This window comes from Kogia breviceps, chromosome 16 (genome assembly GCF_026419965.1).
Source record: "Kogia breviceps isolate mKogBre1 chromosome 16, mKogBre1 haplotype 1, whole genome shotgun sequence".
NCBI lineage: Eukaryota > Metazoa > Chordata > Mammalia > Artiodactyla > Physeteridae > Kogia > Kogia breviceps.
In genome coordinates, this window is record NC_081325.1 from 28,564,290 (window position 1) to 28,570,046 (window position 5,757).

Here is a 5,757-nt window from a genome sequence, read left to right on the forward strand (position 1 = left end):
AAGGTATGCAAATATCTTAGATTTCTTAAAACCCATATTAAGATAAATTATTGATTCATACCTCACACAGATAAAAGGGTATATACATATTAACTTTTTATAGACATAAACAATTTGAAGCAAGTGCACAATGTATAAATAGTACAAATGAGATCTATTGCAATGTTTTCCATAACCATTGAGGGAAACAGCACCAAGAAAAAACACAGATTTAAATCTCTTAACTCTGGTACTTTTTTTTTCTTTTCTTGCCTCTGATTTTTTTCCCTTTGTTAGTTATTTATTAACTTTACATATTTCAGTATCATTTAAAACTAATTTTACACTTCACAGTACATTATTTTTGTATATGCAACAACAAAACCCTAAATTCACTTATTTTAAAGTACCAAAAACAGTATCTTCTTTCTCCAACATGATAGACATTCATGTCATTATGTAGTGTGCAAGAGGCAGCAAGGAAATGAATATCAAAGTACAGATCGGAGAGATCTTGACTAGAGAGAAAAAAATGGACGTGACAAGAAGACAACAGCTCAAACAGAGGGAGGGAACTATGTAAAAATCAAAGCAGTGATGAATTTCACTGGATACAATCAGCCCTTGTTATCAGTAGATGAATTGAAATCTCTGTTTTTCTTTAGGGATAAGACTAGAAATGAAAATGACAAGAGGCAAATGAAACTTAGGTAGTATAGGGAAAAAGAACTACCCTGCAGTTTCTTGTGATAAATTCAATTTTATTTCAATGAATTTGTTCATGTATTTTCAGTGAATTGTTTAATTCCCCAAAATACTCTACATTTACTGTGCTACCAAACTCCACAAATATTTATAATAATTATTTCCCCTAGTGTACAGAATCATTTCAAAGATATTTTAGTTATTTCTTAAACTAACTGAAGTAGTTAAGTCAGGCACATGTTATTATCAGCAAACCTACAATGTATTTAAAAAGTTAAGTTAGAAAGATCTAAATAAAGAACCAAAAACCTAGTTCTTCTTACTACATATGTTGTGTTGCTGTCATTACTACATTCTGATATGATATTATCACAGAATTGATATTAGTCTAGGTAACTGAGCAAGCACAAAATAAATCTTATTTAGATTTGCATGTTTAGTAAGAGAACAGTGATTATCATACAAAATCTGGTATCTTCTAATAGTTGGTGATGTTCTGTAAGGCAGTTCAAAAGAAAAGACAATCCTGTGTGTTTAATAAACATGTATTTGGCTTTAGAACTGTTCTAGAATTATGTTATTATTTGTAAGACAAACAAAAATTAAAAGATGGTATAATATGTCAAACATCATTTTTGTAAATACAGAATTAAAAGATTTTGGCTCTTAAGCAAAATAAATAAGAAAAATGAAGTTGGTGAGACCACAGTTCTAGCAAAATGGCAAGAGATTCAGAAATAAATTTTGAACATACCAGCAGATTAAAAGGCAAAACAATTTCTATATAAACAAGAAATATATTTTTAGGAATGACTCTGTGAGATTAAAAAAATGTCTTACCATGGCTTTTATTACAGATGATCTATTAATTTTTCAATATATTCCATATGTAGATCACTGCTCTATTTGTTATTGAGCTTTATAATGGGAAAAAAAACAAATAATGATACCAGGTTATATTCTTGTCCTTCTAATTAATTTTCAATTTTACCTTATAAGAGTAAGGAGAATGGAGAACAATGATGCAATATAATGGAACTTCTATAAATTAACTGTATTTTTTGTACCCTTATTTTGCATATATATATATATATATATATATATATATATACTTTGCTATTTTCACAATTTTTAAACATAAATTTTGTTTACCTTAATTACATTCACTACATTGTGTAAACATCACTACTATCTATTTCCAAAATTTTTTATTACTTTAACAAAAACTCTAGAGCATATGAACAATAAAAAATAGAAAAAAATAGAGAACACTTCACAAATGTACATGTTATTCTTGCACAGGACCATGCTAAGCTTCTCTGCATCATTGCATTTTTTGTATGTGGGCTGCCGAAGCAAACATTGGAGTGTTTTCCTATGAAAGTAATTCCCATTTAGAGCTTCAGGAAATCCACCAAATGGAATGATGGCATTCCTTTGAATTAATACTAGGAAGAATTTGTATTTTGTATTTGAGTCTACCTCCTGTCTCCTTGATGGTCAACCTCACAAAGCTGTTTCTTTCCTCAGAAAGTCAGTACCGTAATACTGGCTTCTATTCCAGTCAGAAAGCGTGAGCCCTTGATCTGTAACAACAGTGACAAATTTACTGAATACAAATTAATATGCATTAGTTAGGTGCATTTTGTTATTTGACCACACACACAGAGAGAGAGAGAGAGAGAGAGAGAGAGAGAGAGAGAGAGAGAAAGAGATTTCTTCATCATTGGCCTATGAAAAGACTTTTTAAAATTTAATGATTTTTTTACTTTTTTCTACACAAACCATTCAGTTTCTTCCATTCTCTTTCATTATAATAGGAAACCATAATTGTAATATACATATATATTATAAATATATATATAATTTATTTTTATATATAAGTATATATAATTTGTATGTTCCTAGATAAAGTACTGTTTGAATATTTTTATGTCTCATTTTGCTTCATTTTTCACTCAGCATTAGTTTCTTAAAGTTGATATATGTTGATATATGTATGTGGAATATATGTGATATAATTTATCCACTTTCAAGTGATGGCTATCTAAGCTGCTTTTGCTATTTAAAAATTTATATACACACGTGTGTGTGTGTGTGAGTATAAAAAAATACTGACATATGCACATATATATATACATATAATAAACCTCTCTATATATTAAATATATATAGTTAAAATTTTTTTAAATGCTAGAACTATATTTAAGGAAATTTGCTTAAAAGCTACACAGAAAGATAAAAAAGTAAAATATAAGTAATGTGATTCATAGGTCCAAAAACCTAATAGGAGGCTCTAGAAAAGAGAACAGAAAATATTGGGAGGAAAAAATGTTAAAGAAATAATAGAAAAAAGGTTTAGAGATGAAAACCACATATTTATATTTAAAGGTTATGCTGAATGATTAAAATGTAAAAAAAAAAAACCCAACCCAGAAAGATCTCTTGAAATTTTAAATATTAAGAAAAAAGAAATCCTATGGGAAAAGAATCTTAAAAAGAGTGGATATATGTATATATATAACTGATTCACTTTGCTGTACAGAAGAAACTAAAAGAACATTGTAAATCAACTATACTCCAATAACATTTTTTTAAAAAAAGGAATAAAGAGATCTTAAAAGTTCATTGAATGTTGTAAAAACAAAGTTATTTGAAAAAGAAAAGCAGTGGAGTTAAATCAGACTTTCTTTTGGTAAAGGCAGTTTCCTTGTGCATGTAGTCTTTTGGCCCCCAATGGGCCACTTAAGACTGGACCTTGTGCTTGCAACACTTTCTTATCAAGAGATAAAGAACCCACACCTCCTAGGCTGAGCTTATGACTTCAGGTGGGAATATTTTACCCTGTTTCAGGCTAAAGGAATGATCTTTTGTCTTTGCTTGAAGAGTGTACTATGGATGGCCCCTGACCAACCCCACTGTTACATCTGTTCTCAGCGGGGAGAGCTCATATAGACAAATTGCCCTGGGTTGGCCTCCAAGAGAGGCTGTGAATGAATAGATTCATTTATTTTTCTTATCAGGGACCTGCTTTTCAATCTTATCCTCTGTCCATACTCATCCGCCAGAAAACCATTTTTCCTTAAAGCCAATCTTATATCTATCAAGCTATTTTCAAGTGACCAGGTGTAACACATCCAACCCCCTAGAATCCTGAGCAACATTTAACTTCTCTCCATTCCATTTTAGCTATATAGTCACCAAGACACTTGCAAGGATCTTAACTTGTTCTACTGGTGAAATTTGAATTGTGGAACTGTACTTTCTGACTAAACCCCCATATCAGGGGCATCACCCTACTTCACAGTATACTGGAAATTGAATGGGCTTTGAAGTTTAAATATGAGTGAGTTTCTGAATAAAATTTAAACTTTGAGCATCATTTTTTCTCTTATTTAAAATGAAAAAAAAATGCCGTTTATCCCACAGAGGTTTTTTCAAATATATGTTTAAATATATCTTTGACTATAGTGTATTAATTTTCATTATCGCAGAAAGCCGTTGATTAGATGTTTCTGTACTTTGAAAGAAAGAGTCAACAAGATGGAAATACTACTTTGGCTCTACACACCAGGTATTTCTGTATATTAAGTCATATTTATGTCCTTCATTTCTATCAGAGAAAGAGAAGAATTCTACCATTTTATGAATATCTCATTAAATGTTTTTTAAATTTATTTTTGCTTACAAGGGACTAGAGTCAAGATAATCATTTCTTTCTTTTGCATTTTTATTCCCTCACCAGTTTGTGAGATAAGGAGAAGAATAGGGTTAATAACCAATTAGAATCAAGGAGGGTGTGAATGGAAAATATTCAGTCTTTGTGGACAAAAAGAACCCATACGATAGATAATTATTGTGACTATACAGAGGTAGTTATGTTTTGACATTTTCTTACATCTGATTTTTAAAAAGGTAAATAATTTGTCAACACAAAAAACAGCTAGATTTTTTTTTTCTGAGGCTATTTCATAATTATTAAAATTATTATTTGAAGAAAGAAGTTAATAAAACCATGCATGTAACAATTGAAGTTTTTGTCACCAAAATGCGAGTAACTTTATGTGCCATTTTACCATAATTGTCAGAAGAGAAGGAAAACACAGAAAATAAATTAGTGGCTTTATATTTTGGGAGGAAGTCAAGCAACTTCATTACAAGATGACCACAAGAAATTTTACATGATTAATATGGAAAGTGAATGGGAAATTTGGTAACAAATTTGCACGGCTTGCATCTTTAAAGTGTTTAATAATGTAATTAATGCCAACATCAATCCATAGATTAATCTAAAATACTTATTTTTTGGTAAATATTAGTAATTATTTTTACTCCATTTAAAAAATGAGCTCATTCTCGAGGCTGCTGGACTTTGCAATATAGCTTTAAACAAAGCAACAGATGATTTCTGGTGCTTTAGCTGAAAATTTGTCTCTAAATGTGTCCTCCACTTCTACAAAACACAATTTTCCAATATGTTCTTCAGCTACTAAAGCTGAATATAGAAAGACAACAGATTTTCTTTTTCTTTTTTTTTTTTTATTTTTCGGTACGTGGGCATCTCACTGTTGTGGCCTCTCCTGTTGCGGAGCACAGGCTCCGGATGCGCAGGCCCAGCAGCCATGGATCACGGGCCTAGCCGCTCTGCGGCATGTGGGATCTTCCCCGACCGGGGCACGAACCCGTATCCCCTGCATTGGCAGGCGGACTGTCAACCTGCGCCACCAGGGAAGCGCCCAGATTTTCATTTTATATTGTCACATTTAATTCAAGTCTTAACTGAAACTCTGACATACACATCAATAATTATTGTTTTTCCTATTTAAAAGTAAGCAGACTTCAAAAGACTTTTTTCCTTCTTCTGTCTTTCCTTTTTTTCTTTGTATTAAAAGTTTCAGTGTTTTCTCAGACAATGTTTGTGTGCCACCAATGCAGCACTTTGTTTTATTGGCAAGAAACAGGTAACATTACCTGGAATACGTAGAACAAAAGATTGGTGGAGGTGCCTAATAAAATAAGTTTAACCAATATTTGCAAAGACATCCAAAATGATTTAGAATCCTTGCCTTGCAT

At 31.2% G+C, this 5,757-nt stretch overlaps 1 non-coding gene across 1 annotated transcript; it reads right to left on the reverse strand.

Moving 5' to 3' along the window:
* Positions 1 to 1,941: 1,941 nt before the first annotated feature.
* On the reverse strand, positions 1,942 to 2,045 carry LOC131743594 (U6 spliceosomal RNA). Its single transcript, XR_009331864.1, has one exon. It is a non-coding gene; the product is annotated as a U6 spliceosomal RNA (small nuclear RNA).
* Positions 2,046 to 5,757: the final 3,712 nt, after the last annotated feature.